We start from the raw sequence: 24,681 nt of genomic DNA on the forward strand, positions 1-24,681 counted from the left end.
AAAGACTAGTTCTCAAAACATTCAAAGAAAATAAAGCATGATCATGAAATGATTCCTATGCCTAAGCAAAATTCTCAACATTCTTATCAAACAATCAAGACTCAAGTGTTATCTCAAATTTCTCACAATTATTTCTCTCAAGGGTAAGTGTTTAACTCAATCCAAGCAATGTGCATGCAACAATTCAATTCAAACATTTATCCAAGCAAAATCACAAAACATGCTATCAGTTGTGGATCACTAAGGACTTCATCAAGCTTGTAATGGGGCTGGGCTACAAAAATTCATTGTTTTTCTATGGATTCAAAAAGCCTCAAGGATAAGAGAGCACAAAATCTGCAAAATTCATCTCATGATTCATTCACTCCCTTTCTTTTTCCCCCTATTTCCATTTGTGGTGATTCTTTTGTTTTGACACTTTTCACAAAATTCTGTTTTCTTTTCTCATTTCCTTTTGACTTTCAATTGTGTCAAGCAACTCTTTTATTTTTTTACATATATACATTTTTTTTTTTTTTCCATCACCATAACACTACCTTTTTTCAACCAATTTATTTATCTATTTTTCAACCTACTTCTCCCCAACTTTATCATATAACCCTTATAAAAATACACTTGCTCTCCTATCCTAAGACAAGGGTAGAGTAGTTGTTTTTCTTTTCTTCTGGTTTCAGGGTTTATAAAACAAACAATTTTCAAAATTTAAGGCTCAAATGGGGACACAAAAGATCACTATCTCACAGGGTAGGTTAAATTTGGCTAAGTGGTTATCACTCAAAAAGAAACAAGGCCTTGATCATATCCACAACATCAAACACATTAGTGACAGCAAGATTAAGCTAAAATCAAATGAGCATACACAATTGCCGGCACTCTCATATTTATGTAAACAATGGAAAGTTCACACATTCTCACCTGGCTAGATTGGATAACACAAGTTTCAATCATGTTCAACAAAAATAGTGAGAATCATCTTAGGACAAGTAACACATTTCAAAAACATGTTAAGTTTCTAAGCCTATTTTGAACACTAATCAAAGAAGATTGACAAATATCTCTACAAATTGACTATCATGCTCAACACATTGATTTATCACAAACCTATCTTTCGATTTCAAACATATGTGAGCTTGTTCTTCAAAATGCTATTCACAATATTTCACATTACTAGACTATCATACTACTATATTAAATTACTAATTATCATGCATTAAACTTCAAACATTCATCATATGTTCACAACAAAACACAAAACAAGTGACACACATTCATGCTTCCACATGTTCCACATAGTCAATACAAAAGATAAACTACTAAAACTTAAACATTAAATGACTGAAAGCTTTTAAAGTTCACTCATTTTGGCGTGCTTTTCAGCCATCTCCTTGCTTTCTTCACTCGGATTCAGAACCGGCCTCCGAACCAGATTCGGAGCCAGCATCACTTTCATCTCCTTCTTGCATAGATGCATCAGAACCAGCTTCTCCTTCACTTGCATTGTCTCCTTCATTAGCAGCTTCAGCATCTGCTGCATTACCCCCTCCGAGAAAAGTAGGCCTGACCTCAGGCCATGCAACATAGGCTTCGAAATCTTGTGGTGTCATCACCGACTGCCCGGTGTGCTGATTATAGAAAGATTGCTGCATTGCACTCATGGCTCTATACCCTGCATCATTCTGATCATACAAATAAGTAAAATGGTTATAAAAATTCTGATCATGAACAGCAGAGGTGGAGGCCTGGGGTGGTGGTGGTTGTTGTGCAGCTCTTCTCCTCTTCGGTTTGCAGTACCGATCCACATAATCATCATCAATCTTCCCAATCTCCTCACGTCCAATTTCAGGAATGTGTATCCTATTAGCTGCACACAATCCCATAATTAAGCACGGGAAACCCAAAGGACTGTCGGATCTCACAGCAGTGGACTTAAGGTTTTTGTCAGGGTGGCCACACAAGGTAATCTCTTTCATCCAACCAGAGATGATACCGGCCAAATCCACTTCAAGGCCTTCATTTATGTAATGAATGAGGCCAAGTATATTCATGACAGCATCAGAAGTGTGAGAATTAGGTTGGATGTTATATAAAACAAGTAGGAAAAGGAGTAGGGTGAAGGTGCGCATATCATCTCTAAGGGCCCTCAAAGGTCTGTTGGTTGTGCCATATACGAAGTCATGGTTAGGCCTAAGAAGTTTTCTTCGCATGGTGTCAATGTCCCAAGTCTTGCGGGCTCTTTGCTTCTGAAAATCACACAAGGTTTCATGGGCGGGTAGGGTGAAAGGGTTACCAAGATACTCATTGATGGCATTGCGGTCAAAACGGATGGTTTTTCCGCGTACCATAGTGGTAAAAGAGAATGGCTCACCCTCAGATGGGTAAGCATTTGCATAAAATTCTCTCACATAGGTAGTATTGAAATATTTTGGTGGGTCAATAATTCTACCCCAACGCCTATCATTGATGATTGTTGCAAACCTCTCATAGCTGCCATGCTCAAAAATCTCGAATTTCCTTTCATTCCAAATCTTTTTCTTTTCAAGTATTTGGTACCGCTCAAATTGCTCCGGTCCACGAAACCTGCTGGGGTCAAAGGCTGTGTGCGATGAACTTGCCCCAGTCTTTTGCTTCTTTCCGGTGCTAGCTGCGGGTCTTTTTGGTGCCATTCCTGAAATTACTTCGAAAAACCACATAAGTCTTTTGCTCAGATAATTAGATAATTTATATTACAGAGCATGAATGTCAACTTTTGAAAGTTCCTGTCGCAAATTGTTAGCGAAAATTTCCGGTTATGAAGTAACAATTAACACAAGGGTTTTGCAAGATGCACTTTAGCAGACAACAACTATACACACAGAGAGTTTAAATTTAGGGTTTAAAATTTCAATTTCTTGAAACAAATTTGTAGCATGTGTGAACAAATTTACACAAAAGAAATTCAAAAGCAACTTATTTATTCACAATTGTTCACAATTTTGTCAAGAAGAATTTCAACATGAAGAGATTTAAATTTGTGTACCCTAATTCATTGAAGAACATACATGGCTACCCACAATTTCATCAAAATTTTTAAACTATCTATACAATTATGCATCTTTCTACCCATAATATCATGCATCTTTCACTATGAACAAAAATGATAAAAATTGAAAATTGAAGTTAAAATTCTGCATACCTGAGTGATGGAGATGCACAAACTGAAAGTAGAAATGAATGGGGTAGTGGGTGTTGTCTTAGATTTGAGATGGTGAAGGATGGAGATGGTGGTTTTGAGAATTTTGTGAGAAGAGGGAGTTAGAAAAGTGGAATTAGGGTTGAAAAGGGGGAGATTCGTACTCCCCTCTGATTTTTGTGGGAGTGGGATGTGAGTTGGCATGTGAGGTGGCCAAAAATGGCCAGCTGTCACTTAATTATAAAACTGCAGAATTCGCACTGTTCGCTTAGCGAATGGATTATTCGCTTAGCGAACACATACCAGAAAAATTTTTCTGCATAATTGGCCTGCTGTGTCTGGCCAACTTGCTTCCTTCATAATAAAAGTGTTTAATGCATGCTAAAACTCATAAATACTTACAAAATTGGGTTGCCTCCCAACAAGCGCTTGTTTAACGTCATTAGCTCGACGTTCATTTTGGAGCTTCAAGGATCGGAAAGTGGGATTTTGGTAGTGCCACGATCAAATTCACCACCAAAATAGAGCTTCAATCTTTGACCATTCACAGTCCATGTGTCATTGGTAGCTGGATCTTCCAACACAACTGCACCATATGGTTTCACTTCACAGATTTTGAAAGGACCGGACCATTTGGATTTAAGCTTTCCCGGAAATAACTTCAATCTTGAGTTGAAAAGCAAAACCATTTGGCCTGGCCTGAATTCTTTGTTGACAAGCCGTTTATCATGATAGTTTTTGACCTTCTCTTTGTACAGCTTAGAAGATTCATAAGCTTGGCATCTCAATTCATCCAACTGTTGAAGCTGAACTTTTCTTTGCTCTCCGGCATATACCATCTGAAAAGGCGTAAGGCCTATTGGTGCTTTGAAAGCAGTTCGATATGCCCATAATGCCTCGTCTAACTTCAATGACCAATCTTTTCTTGATGCGGATACAGTTTTTTCCAGAATTTTCTTTATTTCACGATTCGAAACTTCTGCTTGTCCGTTGGTCTGAGGATGGTATGGTGATGCTACTTTGTGCTTGACTCCATAATGCTCAAGTGCTTTGGCTAGAGGAGAATTGCAAAAATGTGATCCTCCATCACTAATAAGCACACGAGGAGTTCCAAAACAAGTGAAAATGTTTCTTTTTAGAAATTTTATCACCGTTTTGCCATCGGCTTTTGGTGACGCAATTGCTTCCACCCACTTAGACACATAATCTACTGCTACAAGAATGTATTCATTTGAAAATGATGATGGAAAAGGGCCAACGAAATCAATACCCCAGCAATCAAATACTTCAACAACATGCATGTTTTGAAGTGGCATTTCATTGCGCCTTGAAATTCCACCAATTCTTTGACAGTTATCACATCTCCGAGCATGTTCATAAGTGTCTTTGAACAAACTCGGCCAAAAGAATCCTGACTGCAAAATTTTTGCTGCTGTTCTCTCTCCATTATAGTGACCTCCATATGGTGAGTTATGACAATGCCACATGATGCTTGTGGCTTCCTCTTTGGTAACACATCTCCTCAACAGGTTATCTGCTCCAATCTTAAACAAATAAGGATCATCCCAAACATATTGATTTGCTTCACGGAGGAACTTTTTCTTTTGGTGCCAACTGAAATCATCCGGTATTAATCCGGATGCTTTGAAATTAGCCATATCAGCAAACCATGGCCTTTCTTGCACCATAAGCAGTTTTTCATCGGGGAATTCTTCAAGAACCTCACGTTCATGTTTGGTCACCTCATTGTTTACAAGTCTTGATAAGTGATCAGCTACCAAGTTTTCTGTTCCCTTTTTATCTTTTATCTCAAGATCAAACTCTTGTAGTAAGAGCATCCACCGAATGAGTCTCGGCTTAGAATCAGCTTTTGTAATCAAATACTTGATAGCTGCATGGTCAGTGTACACAACAATCTTTGAACCAATTAAATAAGAACGAAATTTCTCAAGTGCATACACTATAGCAAGCAATTCTTTCTCGGTTGTTGCATAGTTAACTTGTGCATCATTTAATACTTTGCTTGCATAGTGTATAGCATGAAAAATTTTGTTCTTTCTTTGTCCAAGGACTGCACCAACTGCATAATCACTAGCATCACACATCAATTCAAATTCGAGTTTCCAATCGGGTGCTATGATTATGGGTGCAGTCACCAATCTTTCTTTTAATTCATCAAAAGCAATTAAACATTCATCATCAAATTTAAAAGACGTACCTTTGTTAAGTAAATTGCTTAATGGTTTGGCAATTTTGGAGAAATCCTTGATGAATCTTCGGTAGAAACCGGCATGACCTAGAAAACTTCTGATTCCTTTGACATTTACCGGAGGAGGGAGCTTTTCAATGACCTCCACCTTTGCTTTATCCACTTCAATACCCTTGGAAGAGATTTTGTGACCAAGAACAATACCTTCGGTCACCATGAAATGACACTTCTCCCAATTAAGAACCAGATTCGTTTCAACACACCGCTTCAGTACGGTGTCCAAATTCTTCAAGCAATGTTGGAATGACGGACCGAACACGGAGAAATCATCCATGAACACTTCGATGCATTTCTCGATCAAGTCAGAAAAAATTGCTTGCATACACCGTTGAAATGTTGCTGGTGCATTGCACAATCCGAAAGGCATTCTTCTATAAGCAAAAACACCGAAAGGACATGTGAAAGCTGTTTTTTCATGATCCTCGGGGTTGACTGAAATCTGATTGTACCCCGAATAACCATCCAAAAAGCAATAGAATTCTTGACCTGACAATCTTTCTAACATTTGATCCATGAATGGTAATGGAAAATGATCTTTTCTGGTTGCTTTGTTGAGTCTCCGGTAGTCTATACACATCCGCCAACCTGTGACTGTTCTTGATGGTATCAACTCATTCTTGTCATTTGTGATTACCGTCATCCCACCTTTCTTTGGGACCACCTGGACCGGACTAACCCAAGCACTGTCGGAAATCGGATAAATCATACCAGCTTCAAGTAATTTCACCACTTCTTTTCTTACAACCTCCTTCATTGTTGGATTCAAACGACGTTGGGGCTGTGCAACTGGTTTATAATCATCCTCCATCATGATACTATGCATACAATAAGATGGACTAATACCTTTTAAGTCGGATAATGCCCATCCTATTGCTTCTTTGTTGTTTTTCAGCACTTGAATCAGACTTTCTTCTTCACCTTTTGATAGAGAACTGCTGATTATTACAGGTTTTTGATTGTCATCCCCAAGGAAAACATACTTGAGGTGTGATGGTAATGTTTTCAGCTCAAGTTTTACTTCTACCGGCTTTCCATCCTCCTTCAACTCGTCAATCTCTACTTCAAGTTGAGGTAATTCTTCAAAAGCATCAAGTTGCTTCAAGAAGTCCTCAATCTCTTCTTCTTTCTCGGGGTCAAGTGCTTCGAAAGCATCTGTCAAGGCCTGTTCAAGAGATGAAGGTCTATGTGCTTGCTTTCTTACATCTAATATGGCTTCTTCAGTTGCATCAAGTTTGAAGCACATATTTTTCTCATGTGGATGCTTCATAGCTTCCCACAAATTAAAACTAACCTCCTCATCTTGAACTCGAACTTTCATCACCCCGTCATCAATATCAATCATCATACGAGCTGTTTTCATGAATGGCCTTCCAAGAATTAATGGAACATCATCATCTTCTTCAATGTCCATCACCACAAAGTCTATAGGGAACATAAACTTATCAACTTTTACAAGAACATCTTCAGCCATTCCCGATGGACGAGTGATGGATTTATCAGCAAGTTGCAACGTCATTCTTGTACGGGTGATGTCAAGACCACCAACCCGTTGAATCACCGATAAAGGAATAAGATTGATGCTTGACCCTAGATCAATAAGGGCTTTTCCAACATTCACATTACCAATGGTGACTGGCAACGTGACTCTCCCCGGATCTTTTTCTTTTGTCGGAAGGGTTCGTTGAATAATGGCACTACAGCTTGCATCAAGTTGAATGACTTCATCATCATTGTACTTCCTCTTTTTGGTAAGGATTTCTTTCATAAATTTTGCATATGTTGGCATCTGCTCTAAGGCTTCGGAAAATGGAATGTTGATTTGCAATCTTTTAAAGATATCCATAAACCTTGCATACTGCCTTTCTTTATCCTTCTTTGATGGAGCATGTGGATAAGGCAGATGTTGAGGTAGACTACTCTTTTCTTTTCTCAATTCAACCTCCTTCTCTCCCTTCTCTGCAATTTTTTCATTTTTTTCTGTTTTTTCATTTTTTTCTTTTTCAACTAATTCTTCCTTTTTATTCTTTTCTGCTTCATTCTCACTTTCTCCTTCCTCCTCTTCATCTGCTCGTCTCATAACCTCCTCTTCCTTCCTCAAATTATCACCTATTCCCTTGCCAACTTCCTTACCGCTTCTTGTTGTAATTGACTTGCATTGTTCTTTTGGATTCGGTTCGGTGTTGGCTGCAAATGATCCTCCTTGATTTTTGTTATTGGCCATTTCTTTTGCTATTTGACCAATCTGAGTCTCAAGATTTCTTAACACCGCATCATTGCCTCTTTGGTAGACTTGAGTTTCTTGCACAAACTGATTTTGTTGTTGATTCATCAAATTTTGTTGTTGATTTTGTTTGGTCTGCGTCTCTATGAATGATCTCAAAGCTTCTTCCAAACTTGCATTTTGAGTTTGTACTGGTGGTTGACTGTAGCTTTCATATTGTCTTTGCCTATTTGATGAGCCAACATCTTGTCTCCAACCTTGACCATAGTTTGAGCTGTTTCCCCTTTGATAGCCAGCATTATTCGGATACTGACTCTGTCTTTGTTGATTTGCCATGAAGTTCACCTCTTCATGAGATGGAGGACAATGACCAGTTGGATGATCTCCGGTGCATAATTCACAAGATGCTACTTGCTTTGCTTTCCCCGATCCTTCTTGAAGAGTCATCAACTTTGACATTTGTTTGGATAACTCCTCCACCGTGTTGGTAAGAAGCTTATTTTGAGCCAATACAGCATCTGATGGATCAAGTTCAAGAATTTCAGGCTTCCTTTGAGTTTTGCTGCGTTCACTTTGTCGATCACTAAGTGACATTTTTTCAATGATAGTCGTAGCATCTGCAGCACTTAATGATAAAAGAGAACCACCTGCTGTTGCATCTAAAAGAAGCTTTGAATCCTGCAGAAGACCATTTCTAAAAATATGAATTTGGGTTAGTTCATCAAATCCATGATTAGGGCATTTACGCAGCATTGCTTTGTATCGATCCCATGCTTCACATAGAGTTTCATTGGAGCCTTGAGAAAACACCGCGATTGATGTCTTTGACTCCATGAACTTGTGATGCGGAAAGAATCGATCAAGAAACTTTTCCTCCAATGTATTCCAATTGGTCATAACTTGAGCCGGTAAATCAAGGTACCAATCTTTGGCTTTTCCTATCAATGAATGTGGAAACATTCTCATGAACACCGCTTCCTCCTCCGCTTCAGGAGCACCAAGTGAACCGGCAATTTCATAGAATTTGACCAAATGATTGTATGGATCTTCATGTGATAAACCTGTAAAAGGGTTAGCATATAACAGTTGCAAGAGACCGGTTTTCATCTCCGTCTGTCTTGCACCTCTGGGAGGTCTTGCAAGATGAGCAAGCCTTCGTGGACTGTTGTGACATGGCCTCATACCGGCACCTTCGTTACGTGGCGGATCTTCAGCCATCTCTTCGGCTATTGAGGATGTTGAAGAAATAGAAGAAGAATTTTCTTCTTGCAGCCTCTTTTGTTTGGCTAATTGTTTCCTTTTCTTTCTTTGACTGTTATTCCTTCGAGCTGTTCTTTCGATTTCTGGATCAAACAGTAAATTCTCTGCAGAAATCTTTCCTCGCATAAACAGGACAACAACCTAACCAGACAAGTTAGCGTGCACAAAAGATAACGAATAGTAACTGAAATTAAAAAAAGTACAAAATTGCTTAAAACGATAGAAATTGCGATTAAACAACTAATATCAAACGCCAGTCCCCGGCAACGGCGCCATTTGATGAAATACAAATGTAAGTATTTTCGTTATATCGTATCCACAGGGACTAGTGTGATATCAATTGTACATACACAAATTCCATGATTCTAAGTGCGGGTTTGTTTTGATTTGGTTTCGTAACATAAAATTGCGATAAAAGTGCGTGATAAACTTTTAAGATAAAAACTTGTTGGAATTGGCTTTCATCAAATCATTCACATGTATCAGTTAACTATTGATATATATATTTCATTTACCAATCAATATCGTCACGTATTACTCGTTGATCATATCCGTGTCCGGAATATGTCTTGAAATCTATTGTATCTATTAACTTTCCGATGTCTCGAATCATTAATCGATAAAATAGCATTAAGCTCTAATACTTTACGTGACTATTAAATCTCAAAATCTATGTCTAAACTTTGAACTTTAACAAGTGATTATCCTATCTTTGATTCAAATAACATATGTCTATATCATTTAAATCTTTTAATAACAGCATGAAAACAAGGACATCACTAATAATGATTGATAAATAAAACACATATAGCAAGGTTAAACTAAATTCATGATCATAATTTAATTACATCCAATCCCAACAAAAGAGATTTAGCTATGAATAGCCATGATAAACTTACAAAAGAGTGAAGATGAGAAGGATTGAAAAACCATTGGGCTTGATTTCTCAAGTTGTGTGGAATCCACCTTCAAAGCCTCACTAACAGGATATATCTATGAAAATAGTGTTTTTCTATCTGATATTATCTAACTTGATATTTTACAAAATGATCTGAAATGCTATTTATAGACTTCTGGAAAAGACCTATTCGCTACGCGAATCCTTGTTTGCTACGCGAAGAAGTTGCTTAGTTGAAGAGGTTTGCTGACACGTGTATTTAGCTGTGACTCATCCTATGCTCGCTAGGTGTTCGCTGCAGCGAGCTTATTCGCTGCATGCTCGCTGGGTGTTCGCCAAGTACCTTGGACTCCCTGCCTTCGTTCGCTTTGTGTTCGCTGTGGCTTCGCTGTAGCGAGTTTGTTCGCTGCAGGTTCGCTGGGTGTTCGCCAAGTACTATGAACTCTCTGCCTTCGTTCGCTGCATGCTCGCTGCAGCGAATGCTTCAAAATTTTGTTTCTTTTCTTTAATATCAGCATGAACCTAACAAAATGGTTGGATTTGATAATTCTTGCACAATTTCTTAGTACACACTATATTTACATCAAAAGTGATTTATATTCCAAGGATTTGTATTCAATAAGTGCCTTTTAAACATGCATTTTAACCAATATTTAGCACTTATCAGAACTCATTCTATCATTGAAGCTGAAGCACTAGCCTTGTTAGAATCAATGCAGGCTGCTACAAGTATGAACATGGTACGTGTTATATTTGAAAGTCATGCACAGAGAGTAGTGGATGCTGTACACATGCGAAATGGTGGAAGTTCGGAATTTTATTTGACTATTTCTTGTATTAAGAATATGTTAGCTTTATATTCCAACTTCGAGGTGAATTTTGTTAAACGCCAAGCGAATTCGGTTGCTCATTTGTTAGCGAAGGCGGCCAATTCTTGGACTAGGTATTGTATTTTTATTTGATTCCTCCTTGTATTGAGACCCAATTGATTAATGATAAAAGTTAAGTTTGTTTGTGTCAAACAAAAAAAAAATCACTTTGTTAGAATAATGGTTGCCCTACGATTGACCACCCGTGCGAAGCACGGGCTTTATCCTAGTAAAATTACACATCATTGCAATGCACGAATTATGTGAATATACTAAAGGAGAGGGACTTTCCGAGGGCTTTGATGCTCACCTCAATATTGAACAGATGAACAAAGCTTCAGTTAAATTGTTCCAAATGCATGACGACCACAGAAAGAAAGGAGTGGATATTCCCACAGAAAACGAGTTTTGAGGCTATTATGCTCTTCTTAAATTGGATAAGCACCCTGGTTATAAAGTAAGTAGCCTTTGTAGTGCTTTGACCTTTTAGTGTTTTATTTGCTATACACATTCTAAGGAAATGAGTAAGTTATGCTAGGTTGAACCTGCAAAGCTCTCCCTTGATCTTGCTAAGATGACTCCAGAGATTAAGGCACACACCAGAAGTTCTATTTGCCCGCAATGTAGCAAGGTTTTGATTCCCGTAGAAGTTGTTGCTTGTTACTTTGTTATTGTGGTTGCAGTCTAACCTTTTTTTGTTTTTTTTATTTTGCAGAGCTCGCAGAACGGTTAATTTTATTGCCTTCTTTCGGCTTGCAAAGAAAGCAACTTATCTTCAAGCATGTCTAATGCATGCTCACTTTGCAAAGGTATTGGGAATTTGGGATATTGTTTTAATTTTATTTTGTGCTCAATAAAGACCCTATGATTGTAGTTTTCCACAAGCAGCTTAGACCTGCCATGTATAGGCTGAGCATGCATTTACTCAACCAGTCGAGGAAAGTTTAGGAAATTGCTTAAGTTGATCAGAGGCAAACTAATTACACAATATATGATATATGACTATTTTCATGCTTAAAGACTGGAGTTTTCTTGCCTAATTGTCTTTAAAATGTCAAAAAAAAAGTGCGTAACTTTTAGAAGGGTGACTGAGTAAAACTAATTTTATTTTATGTTCAATCTGCTATGCAACAGTTGAAATAAATTTATGGAGTTCACTTAGCCATGGACCATGTTGTCAATAGCGGTCTAGGGCAGCGTAATCCCAGTTTTGGAGTTGGCCTCTCTGCTCTGTGATCTGGGATTGACAACATAGGTGATGGTTTGATAATATGTGAATTAAGCTACAATGCTACGTCTAATTTGAAATTCCAACGTTTATGTTTTTTGCCACTTTAATCAGTTGCATACCCAAGCACTTTGAGTGTTGCATCTTTTCCCATTTTTATACGTGTTTTAGCATGTTTTTTCAACTTTTTCTTAACTGACCTTTGTCATTGTAATTAGGATGAGGACATGGACGGTCTTTTGGAGTATCATGGGTTCTTGGTAAAAGCATTTGGAGAACCATACATACATGGTGAAAGAAGGCCTGTTTCTCAACGCTGATACTGAATACCCCAAAAAGTGTTCCAAACTTGTGCACAAGAAAAGGTCTGAGAGGATAGTTGAGGATGTTTCACCCTCAATTCATGCTGAATTACTACCTCGTGAGACTATGAAAGAGATTCAGATGATTAAAGCATACAAGCATGAGCCCCAGACAGATTCAGCTTCTGAAAACAATAATTATGTCCAGAAGCTTGATGAGGAAATTCAAGAATCTAAAGCCATTTACTCTCCAAAGGATAATAAATCAGGAAAGGCATTTAAGGAAATGCAAGATATTCATGACAGTGAAATTATGATATGGCCAGCACTCCGTCACCATTGAGCTTCCCCTTTGATAACATTATGCCTGAACCGCAACATACAAGAATTGGCAGTTTGAAGAGTACAAATTATTTTAAGGCTTTTGAAGCTTCCCCAAGGAGAAACTCACGTGCTAATGTGGATGTCAGGCCATTGGAGGTTATACCAAAAATATTCCACCAGAAAGTTCATTAGCTAATAGTTTTTCTTTGCCACCTCCTGGTGTCCAGACTGTATCCGAGGATGATTCTCTGTTTACTCACCAAGAACATTAAGATGAAATTCTTGAACTTAACACTGTGTTTATTCACCCTGAATATGAAGATGAAATTCATGAAGTTAGAGAAAATTGTCACGATGAATAAGTTGCTTAGCCCAAGCTGAAGTTGTTCTTAAGGTTTTCATGCCTTGTTCCAATACACAATTTTAGGGCTTTGGCATATGAATTACTCATGTAATAATCTTTATTTATTGCTATTTTAAAGCTAATATACTTAATAATCCACTTTATTCTTCCTTCCTTGTCTGCTCTGTCAGGATATGGAGGAGACGGGTGTCAAAACTAAAGATATTAAGGGAAGAGAGGCAATTAGCATCAAATGCTGCACTTAACTCATTACCATTGGCCCCCTAATTCGACATTGTATAGAAGTACGTTTGGTAGAGTTTTGTGAATTTTAAAGTGCTCTTTACTAGGTGAGACTGAGAGGCATTGGGGATTGCCGGATTGGATGAAATAAAGATTATTGCTTCTAATGGAGCTTCCTTTTTAAAAATAATATGAGGGGAATAATGAAATTGCTCTTCCTTTACCATTGGATTGGTACCCATGTGGGATACAATGATCCTTCCACGGCTATTAACATAACTTATCATTTAGCAATTTTCATTTGCTGTATTAGGAAGTTTTTACGACGGGCTATTGTTGACTTGATTTATTTTATGTTTTCCTTTTTTGATGCAGAATACTGGTTACTTTGACAAGTTTGATATTGATACAACGATGAGGGAAAGATATGGAAAACAGGAAAACTCACGGTCAAGACTTAATGTTTCTAATATAGTTGTTGACACACTAGGCAGAAGAAATCCAGATACTAAATGCTTGTGCTGGATGTTGGATATGCCTTGAAATCTCAGTCACAAGAAGTCAGAAAAATTTTTGTTGAATCTTTTTGCATTTTTGGTGTTTTGAAGATTTTTTGGAAAAAAAAATATATTTTCTTGGAAGATACTTTGACTTGGATTTGTTTTATTTTAAAACAGATTTGTTACTAATTTTTTTGGGCATATTATTTTTCTATAAATAGGGAGTGCTTTATTCATAGAAAAATTGAGAAAGGGAGCAACAATGTAGGGTTTTCAATTAGGATTTGCCGCCGACACAAGGCTAGGGTTTTAGAGAGAAACAAGAGGGGTTGTCTCTTGGTATAACTCTAGGGTTGGGCAAAGGGGATTGATTACACCTTGGGAAACACTTATCAAATTGAGTCTCTTGGCCACGGGAAGAGATTCGGGTTTTGGGTAGAATTAGGATTAATTCTTGTAACCCAATTGGGAATTTCTTTGTAGCGTTACTCTTTGATATAGTGGAACGGAGGGGCTGCTCTCTCCCCCAGACTAGGTCATTATTGGACCGAACTGGGTAAACAAATTATTGTGTTCTTTCTTCTCCTTTATCTTGTTTATCTATTATTATTATTGCTTATTCCGCTTAATCATTGGTTGCCGTTCTATTGCTCCACACATCAAGTTCTTTTCATTGGTGTGATTTTAAGATGAATTCACAACAATTGGCGCCCACCGTGGGGCAATCGGAACAATTTGAAGTGAGCACCATGGGTTTTAAGTCGGATATCGAGGGACTTTCCAAAAGCAATTTGGAATTGTGGAAAGTGAAGATGGAAGCAATTTTAATGTTCGGGATGATGGATAAAACATGGAGTGTTGTTATCCGGTGCCTCGAAGATAAAAGGTTAATGGAGATGGCGAAGAAGGTCGGCCTGGAGAGGCGGTGGTAATAATACTCAACATCAGCCTGGAGAGGCGGTGCTAAGAATACTCGGGTTACTTCTGAAACAACAACTTTATTATTATGTAGAGGTGCTAGTGGAAGTTGGGAACTGGTGGAGTATTTGGGTCATGGACTTTTGATGCTCCAATCACATGTGGTCAAAGAATGAATACTTTGAGACTCTAGAGCTAGTTGAAGGTGGAGCCGTTCATCTTGAAGATGGAAAGCTTGAAGGTTCAAGGTATGGGTTCAGTTTGTCTTATGAAGTTTGGCAATCATTAGTTTCTTTACACGATGTGAGGTATGTTCCTAAACTTAGATGCAAAGATAGTTGGTCATGCATCTATAACTAGCGGTGATTCTCATAATGTGGTTGAGTTGTGGGACTTCGGGTGGACCTGTTAGTGACATGTGTTTAGTTGGACTAGTGAACAAGGTTTACTAGGTGTTGAACTGAACTAAAATTGTTGGAGACTAACAATAGCTTGAAGTATGTTTCAGAGGAGTTGGAGAGGTCTTGCGTATTACAAGGTGGAGATCATGGTGGGTATACTTTGGTGGAAACTCAATTTGAGGTGGAGTCTTCCAATAGTGGTAGACAATCAACATTAGCTCTTGGCTATATAATCGGAGATAGGGAGGAGAGTGGTATTGTTGAACCAAAGGGGATGACCATGGAGACCTTGTGGATTATGTTTCAATTGTGGCTGAAGAAGTGCAAGACCTTGAGAGGATCTTCAGGGAGGCAATTGAAAGCAACAGGTGATCAGACTTGGTAACTTGTGAGACTGCTGGAGGTAGTTGGATACAAGGAGAGTTTGATGTTGCAGCTTGTGGAACCGCCTAAAATTCCAAGGTTGGTTTGGAGCCAAGCAAAACTTCGAGAGTACGGAAGGCATTCCGGGGTCGAAGAGTGGTGAAGGCTTGTAGGGCTATCGCAAAAATCCATGGATAGTCAGAGGCAAGCGATTCTTCAGGAGGACGGAAAAGGCACAATCCGGGGGCTGAAGAGGGATGGTGGAGCTTGTTGAGCTATCTAAAATTCCGATGATAGTTGGGAGCAAGCGTGTCTTCAGGGAGGTACGAAGTTGACCACTTCGGAGTCTGAAGAGGGTGCGGTGAATCTTGTGGGGCTACCTAAAATCCTATGGTAGTGGGATGCAAGATCTTCATGAGAGCGGAAGGCATTCCGAGGATGAAGAAGGAGGTACAATCCGGTGATCTTGAATAGAAGATTCAAGATGGAGAGAGCAGCACGGTGGTTGATGGGATCACCATCGATTTAAAGGCAAGGTGGAGAATTGTTGGATATGCCTTGAAATCTCAGTCACAAGAAGTCAGAAAAATCTTTGTTGAATCTTTTTGCATCTTTGGTGTTTTGAAGATTTTTTGGAAAAAAAAATATATTTTCTTGGAAGATACTTTGACTTGGATTTGTTTTATTTTAAAACAGATTTGTTACTAATTTTTTTGGGCATATTATTTTTCTATAAATAGGAAGTGCTTTATTCATAGAAAAATTGAGAAAGGGAGCAACAATGTAGGGTTTTCAATTAGGATTTGCCGCCGACACAAGGCTAGGGTTTTAGAGAGAAACAAGAGGGGTTGTCTCTTGGTATAACTCTAGGGTTGGGCAAAGGGGATTGATTACACCTTGGGAAACACTTATCAAATTGAGTCTCTTGGCCACGGGAAGAGATTCGGGTTTTGGGTAGAATTAGGATTAATTCTTGTAACCCAATTGGGAATTTCTTTGTAGCGTTACTCTTTGATATAGTGGAACGGAGGGGCTGCTCTCTCCCCCAGACTAGGTCATTATTGGACCGAACTGGGTAAACAAATTATTGTGTTCTTTCTTCTCCTTTATCTTGTTTATCTATTATTATTATTGCTTATTCCGCTTAATCATTGGTTGCCGTTCTATTGCTCCACACATCAAGTTCTTTTCATTGGTGTGATTTTAAGATGAATTCACAACACTGGAAAATTATTTTATGCACTCAGATGAGCAGTGCACCTGAAATGGGGACCGCAGGCTTGTGGTTAACATCAAAGTTAATGCCTTCTAGCGATGATGATGTGATGATTTCATCTCATGGCTTGGTAATATGGAGGAAATGGATTCCTAGTCAATCTGACATTGATCCTACCTGCTGCCTCTCTGTAATATGGAGGAAATTTTGTTTCTAGTGTCTGAGAGCATCTCTTGGAACCATCAGAGAGTTCATCTCCATAATCTTTTGATGTCAATTCCCTCCGGTGCTTGTTTGCCTCTACTGATCCTTTGTGACTCATACGATTCCTCTTCTGTTATAATCAATGAACTGGGCCTTCAAGACATCAACAAATTGCGTGTTAGTAGCTTCTTGTTTTTCTCAGGGAAAACGAGCAGAGAAAACACATGGATGGATTTTACAGTGATACCCGGTTAGGAGAAGGGCTGCAATGGCTGGCAGGTGAATCACCAAGGACACAGCTTGAGAGTTTCTTGATCCAGTACCTGACTCATACTAGTAATATGATGGAGTTTCATTGGCAGCAAAAGAGGTGCATGTCATAACACAAAGATGTGCTAGACTTGAGTTGTGTGGCACAAGCTACCGTGTAGTTCCACATTGGGGTATGATTTTTCGTCGAATTTTTAACTGGCGATTAATTGGTTTATCTAGTAGTGAAGTTTCCTCTGCTTACATCTCAGAATGTCATCACAACGTTGCTCTTCAAAATGTAGGCACTGAAGCATGTTTATCCCCGTCTTATTATCCGGATACATCTTTAGATGAAATGATCAGTCTTCCTCTTCTTGCTAATGATGGGCGGCCTAGGCCCGAAGCTCTTCAACGTCTTCCACAGATGAATTTTGATGATGAAACTACTAACTCGAGGGATGCTGAAAGAAATCTTCGACTTGATGAGCTGCCTAGCATGACCGCAGCTAGCACATGAGTAGGCAACCAATGCTAAAAGTGAAGCTTTAATGAGTAGGCAACCAAACAAAGAAGCTGACAAGTTAAGCAAGCTGTTGGAGCAGTGTAACTTGCTGCATAATGGCATAGATAAGAAGCAGTTTGTATACTTCTGATAGGCACCTATCTTTTTTTCGTTGCCGTGTATGTATCTTTCATGCATGTTACTAATCAAACATGTTTTCATCCTGATACATAAAAATATAAAGAAGCATGCATGAATATTCAAAAGAGGAGAGATTCATAAAAAATGAGTGAGAGAGGTACCTTTGGAGCATTGCCCTTGTCAATGGTGAGAGCTCTAATACCCTTAAAATCAAAATGAGAGTTTGATTTAGATATTAGTAGGGAACATAATTCAAACATTTTTAACAACATTGAACTTCCTTCTGTCACAACTTACTCTAGCAATGACATTGCGACATTTACCTTGTACATATCCTAAGATGTCGTAGTTCGACGCTTCTTAACAAACTCAGTCACACTCTCGATTGATTCAGTCTCGTTTAGGATATTAGTGAAAGTAGAAACCTAGGAGTGGAATTCATTGCCTTTTCAATACCAATATAAAGTAGATCAGGATATTTTGACTTTACCCTTGCTATAAAAAATACAAAAAAATAAAAAAAAATAAAAAAGTTCAATTTTTTTTGTCAACCTCAATCCCAATTTAAAAAAAAATAGTTTGTTAAAGATTTGTTTTTTTTAGTTTGTTAATGTTAATAATTAAATTGAAAAAAGATTTGTTTTGACTTATAGTCAAAACTAAGACAAAAAAAAATCTGGAAAAAAAACTGAATTTTTAAAATAAAAAAAAAAAAAAATTGATTGGTGACGTGGCAAGTCAAAAAATAAAATTTAAAAAAAAATACATGTGGCAGTGCCATGTCAATGTCACTTCATCCTCCGTTAAACTCATACGGCATGGACTAGAAACATTGAGTGATGAAACTTCAAGGATTAAAAAGTGTGAAAATAAACTTCAAGGACTAAAACGAAAATTCTATGAAACTATAGGAACCAAAAATATATTTAACCCTAAAATAAAACATGAGATTATATTTATATCCCTCAGTGGAAAATCTCTAAGTACGATAGTTATTAGGAAAGAATATGATAAATTACTTAAAAGTAGAAAGTATCAATTGTGTCACTTAACTAGAATCCTCAAAATAATATAACCTATTTCATTTTTAACTTAATTAATATGAACTTAATAATTTTATTTTTAATCTAGAAATTTAAGTGTTGTGGATATTAATTAAATAAAAATAATAATAATTAATACAATATTAATTTTCAATATTAGATAATGCACACTCAATTAATTTTCTCTCATTTTCATGAATTAAATATGACTATAGTCATGCATTTCAATCACAAATATTATTGGTTTTGTTTGAAAATATTCATGTTTAAAAGTCATGTAAAAATAAACATTATATATGATTGAAATATAAATCGACTATATTGTAAATTTTAAACCCAATTATTTTATTTTTATGAAACTCATTACATTTATGTATCTATTATTTATTAAATAACTTATTATATTTGAATACTCTCCCCTACCTTAATTATATGTAAATTATCACTTTTTAAATTCATTGGATAACTAATGTATCTGGCCTTAATTATAGACCAAATACATTTAGTTATCAAGTGAATTTAAAAAGTTGACATTTGCTTATAATTAAGGCCGGATGAAGTAATTGCATAAAATATTGTTTTTTTTTACAATACATAAAATATTGTTATATTATATTATTTTATCAGAATCTTTTTACTTATATATTTCGTCTCTGATACGTTTTCATCTATTCTTTTGTATATTTTCCTTTTTCCTTCCTTATTTTCGCACACGTGCATAAAATAAGAAACATTGTTCCCTGCTGACTGCTATAAGCAAAAATTCACTTTTAGAATAATTGATATACTTGATCTATAATATAAACCGAATATTAAACCTTATTAAAATACTCACAAAAATTCTTATTGTAACGTGATATAACCAAAAATGAAAAATAAAATCCCCAAAGTCTTTTTTGTTTTAAGAGTCCCTCTCTGAGGCCTCAACCACCGCCACCAAAACGACGTTCCTTGTATGCTAAATGGAGGAGATTTGATATTGACAAACAATGAAACAGAAGGAGGAGATCATATAAGAATTTCAGAAGGAGACATGTCTGCGACCGACCAACATTCGCGGGTTGCTATGCCTTCCTGCCAGATACTTAACATTGAAACCCAATGTGACCAATGTGTTGATCAATGGCGAATAAGAAGCCAAACCCTGCTAAGGAGATGATTGCTGTTTTGTACGATAGTCAAAAGCTTGGTTTTTTTTTTATAATCAACATAGCCATCAAGATGTAACTAATCAGTAAAACAACTTTGTAGACCTTTTTGCTTATTTGACTTTGACTTGGAGAGTATATGTTTCTGTTTAGGTATGAATTGTAGTTTTCTATGTGGAAAAACTGGTAAGAAGTGAATTTTCTGTTTGATTGGTTCACCTATAACTAATTTCTCCAAACGTATTAATACTAGTTCAGAAAAACTAGTTTAGAAAGCACAAGTGTGTGGTTTTAGAAAATAACCATATCTACTCCAATTACAAAGGTATTCTAAACTCAAGTGTTTTGCATAGTCAAAATTCGAATTCGGCATAGTTATGGCCTTTTAAATATTTACTGTATGTGTATAGCTCATATAGATAGTTTTTCTCAATCAATAAATTATACTATTTATTACACATATCTCAACAAGATGAAAACATACTTGCTTGCAAATAACGATGACAATCTCTTTATTGTTGCTCGGATCTTGTGAAAACATTGCATCAAGGATTTGCAATTCTTTTTCATCTACAAATATTGAATTAGCATACATATACAAGTAAATTGATAGCCTCAGCTAAAAAACTGTTTGAGAGTTGGTGCTTTTACCTTTTTCCCGTTCCAAGCGCCTGTAGTAGTATCTGCTGAAAGGCAATAACGCTACCGGTTACAACAATGGTTATTATCAGAATCAATGACCTTGTTTCACCCTTTTCTTCGGCTGCATTAACAAGACATGACAAGGTGATGTTTTTGTGTTAAGTTGTTGGGTAAAATTGAAACACTGATTAATATTGTGCCGTATAAAACTAGTTTGTTATTGTATTTGCTTTTGATTTCGACTTAGCTTAAGGACATTCAAATATACTAAAACAAATTTATAATAGTCTTATTTGATGAATTAAGTAAATCCGTCAATATCCCTAGAGCATACAACTTTCTAGATTGTTATAAAGTTGTAAGCTGTTATAAATTAAAGTTGTGTGATCTGAGCTTGACACATAAGTTAAGTGCTTCAGAAAACTCGGAGGCCATACGACAATTTTGATGTTAAGTCGTTGTTCCCAGAAATACAGTTTAGGTATAGGTATCATTCAATTGAAATGTTTGTGTCTTGAATGTGTAATTGATTAGCACTAGCCTACGAAGCTTAATAGTCTCGGAAAATTAATGATCCAGGGAACTGTACGGTCTACGAATATTTGCCACTTTACTTAATAATTCTAACAGATACATTACTAGGACATTGCAGTAAAATTGTTACAAATTCTTAAACATCAATGCAAGATTTAGGGTTATAAATATTCAATCTTTGCATCTTATAGAACTTAAAAAGATGAACTGGTACCTTTTTGAGATCCTGGCGCGTCATCCGGTATACCTTTCAAAAGGAATGGCTGAGTTTCATACATAATAACACAACTTGGCGAAAATACACGCCACACTCGCTTCTGCATACAACAATTTTCAACATCGTCGAGCATATTACTCCAACAAGTTCTACATTCCTCTCGAGTAATATCTCTGTTGCATTGCACCCAACCATACCTTCTTTGAGTACCATTTCTGTTAAACATATGTGTACCAAACATTAAAGGTGTTTGTGATCCCATTTGTATCAAACCATTCATCAAAATCCTTGCATCACTATCAAATTCACCAACACTAGTAAAATTCTGCGTTGCATCAAACATAGGAATCCTCGGTCTTACAGCTAATTTGCCAAAGAAATTCTTGTTTGAGTATCTCAGAAGACAAAAGGGCATAACAAGTTCAAAATTGAACAGTTCAGATTCATTTTTACGTCGGTGCGGTGAATGCACAAATCCAATTCCTAACTTTAACTTGACCACCCAAGACTCATGTTTCAAGACACCTTTTCCTTCTATTACTCCACATATTGTTTCTTCGTTATTGTTTGGTAAAAAAAACATAAAAGATTAGAAAAGTAAATGTCTTCTCTTCCCTTGTTTAATTGCATACAAAATAAAAATTGAAAATGATGAAATGAATATGGAAAATGCTAACTAGTGCCCCCGGGGCACTAGTTAAGGATACTAATTATAGTAAAATTACATTGAAACTTGTGTAGTCAATGTTTGTAAAATATAAAAAGTGTCATTTCCAATACAAAAATTGCTTTTTTTATATCCTTAACTAGTGCCCCGGGGGCACTAGTTAGCATGACCCAATGAATATATATCAAAATGATGCAAAAATAAATAGTTGGTCAAAACACAAAAGAAATTCAAGATATAATATTTGACCAAAAAGAAATTTAAATATAAAATTAATACTTAAAATAGATTATATGCAAACAAAATGATTAAAAATTTTACCTTTTTTTTATTAGAGACTCTTTCAATAAAAGAAATATTTTAGTTCAAGACATTAATTTGAATTACAACATTAGTGAAAAACACTTTAATTTTAGAATATTTTAGTCGGTGATGAATTATTATTGTGGTAAGAGTTTGACCATATAATCTTAGAAAATGTCCATTAATGTCCCTTTATTCAATAAATTAGCTCTCTCTTTTCATGTTTTTTGGGTATACTTTTGTGTATTTTTTTCCATTAAAATACATTCACATGAGTGATGCATTATTTGGTGCTAGTTTTCAAAAATCATAAATAAGAAGTTTCTTAGTTTTGGCCCGATACAAGTAATTGAGCTAATGCTTTTGATGTCATCTTTACAGAAAATGAGGCTTTGCTCTGTTTTTTTCCCCCAACTTATTAGGAGAAAAGTGGCAAAAACATTTTGGTGTGGATCCAACCTTTCAAAGGCGTTTTTCTGAGGAACCAAATGAGAAGAAAAAAAATGTTGTTTTTTTTTTCCTTGCTTTTCTCTTTGTTTTCACTTTTCAGTGCAACCAAACATTGTGTAGGGAAGGAGTTTATAACACAATTAAATGTAATTTGAATAATTTTCACTGTTTTGACATTAATATAAAAAATTATCAATTTTGATGCACAATTAATGTAAGACTTTTTTATTTATATTATAAATCATCATCATCATTTATATAATTTTTAAGTAGATAAAATTAAAGTTAAATCTTTTTAAGGATCCAATTGTTCAAATCCATTGATAGTGTAAAAAAAAAACTGCAGTATGATGTTATTGTATAATTAATAATTAAATTCTGTTAAAACAATTCAGTATTTGAATAGATTTGATTAAATAAATATTAGATCATGATGTAAAACCAATCAAATTATTATAACTCTTGTATTTATATATACCTTTGAATTGTATTATCTTCTCAATGAGAGTAATTATTTTTCAAGTCTTATTTTGTATCCCTCATATAGAAACTCACTTCCTTGTATCTAGTCTATCTATTAGTGGCAACACTTTGCCTAATTAAGCTAGTGTCTGAGAGCATCTCTTGGAACCATCAGAGAGTTCATCTCCATAATCTTTTGATGTCAATTCCCTCCGGTGCTTGTTTGCCTCTACTGATCCTTTGTGACTCATACGATTCCTCTTCTGTTATAATCAATGAACTGGGCCTTCAAGACATCGACAAATTGCGTGTTAGTAGCTTCTTGATTTTCTCAGGGAAAACGAGCAGAGAAAACACATGGATGGATTTTACAGTGATACCCGGTTAAGAGAAGGGCTGCAATGGCTGGCAGGTGAATCATCGAGGACACAGCTTGAGAGTTTCTTGATCCAGTACCTGACTCATACTAGTAATATGATGGGAGTTTCATTGGCAGCAAAAGAGGTGCATGCCATAACACAAAGATGTGCTAGACTTGAGTTGTGTGGCACAAGCTACCGTGTAGATCCACATTGGGGTATGATTTTTCGTCGAATTTTTAACCAGCGATTAATTGGTTTATCTAGTAGTGAAGTTTCCTCTGCTTACATCTCAGAATGTCATCACAACGTTGCTCTTCAAAATGTAGGCACTGAAGCATGTTTATCCCCGTCTAGACTCCGAATGCATAGACAGATTGTAATAACAGTCACATCGGAAACCTAGTTTCTATGAAATGACCTTGAAGTTCGAATGAAACTAACGACATTCACTAAAGATTTTGAATTTTATCAATCCGGCCGTTCAATATCACCTAATAGGATTGAAGAATGATTGAGAATAAGAATTTTGATGATCGAACTCCGAATTTATAAACAGATTGTAATGACAGTCTAATCGAAAACCTAGTTTTAATGAATGGTGGTGCAGAGTGGGAATGGGGAGTGTAAAGATCAAAATGGGACAAGGCCTGACCAACATGGCCTAGCCAACAAGGCCCATTTGTGTAAAAATAAAATATAAAAAAAATGAAAAGGAACTATCAGGGCCGTTTGATGGATCAAACTTCCTTGATTTGATTATAGAGGGACACTCTCAGGTCGTTTGATTGATCAAAAGGCTGCGATGGAGAGGATCACGGTGCACGCGCACGCACTCGATCCTTTTAGAAAAAATTGATTCTATGGTTAATCCTGTCAATCTGGATGATGTGTTCTCTCTCCTTCTTCTCTTTTTTATTTATTTTTTATTTATTTTTGTTTTGTTAATAATAATAATAATAATCTATACTTACTAATAATAAAGGGAATACTCAAATTTTGGTGTAGCCTTTTTTTGTAATTCTCATAATACCCATAACAGTTTTTTTTTTTTAATTTCTTCTTTAACTTCCACATTTTTTTAACTTCTATTTTAGTAACTTCTTCTCTCAAACAAAAAGTAACTTCTATACTTTTTTATTTTCATCAAATCATTTACATTTTTTAACACATTCTATTTTCATAAAATTTGGCCACACAGACGGACACGGAACGTACCCGTCTGGCCACTAG

At 36.4% G+C, this 24,681-nt stretch overlaps 1 long non-coding RNA gene, 1 other non-coding gene and 1 pseudogene across 5 annotated transcripts; all 3 read left to right on the plus strand.

The window, feature by feature from the left end:
- Nucleotides 1-8,383: 8,383 nt before the first annotated feature.
- Nucleotides 8,384-8,489, plus strand: LOC123900187. The gene has a single exon (XR_006805838.1). It is a non-coding gene; the product is annotated as a small nucleolar RNA R71 (small nucleolar RNA).
- A 2,586-nt stretch (nt 8,490-11,075) lies between these two features.
- LOC123895646 lies at nt 11,076-13,646 on the plus strand. Of its 4 annotated transcripts, none has more exons than XR_006804460.1 (5): nt 11,076-11,143; nt 11,216-11,495; nt 12,133-12,934; nt 13,075-13,188; nt 13,502-13,646. It is a non-coding gene; the product is annotated as an uncharacterized LOC123895646 (long non-coding RNA). The 4 variants fall into 4 exon arrangements; XR_006804461.1 differs by having other exon boundaries at nt 11,105-11,317; nt 11,402-11,495; XR_006804459.1 differs by having other exon boundaries at nt 11,104-11,495; nt 12,133-12,991.
- Nucleotides 13,647-14,703: 1,057 nt separating this feature from the next.
- On the plus strand, nt 14,704-17,867 carry LOC123896317 (annotated as a pseudogene).
- Nucleotides 17,868-24,681: the final 6,814 nt, after the last annotated feature.

This window comes from Trifolium pratense, linkage group LG7, assembly GCF_020283565.1.
Source record: "Trifolium pratense cultivar HEN17-A07 linkage group LG7, ARS_RC_1.1, whole genome shotgun sequence".
In the NCBI taxonomy this organism is placed as follows: domain Eukaryota; kingdom Viridiplantae; phylum Streptophyta; class Magnoliopsida; order Fabales; family Fabaceae; genus Trifolium; species Trifolium pratense.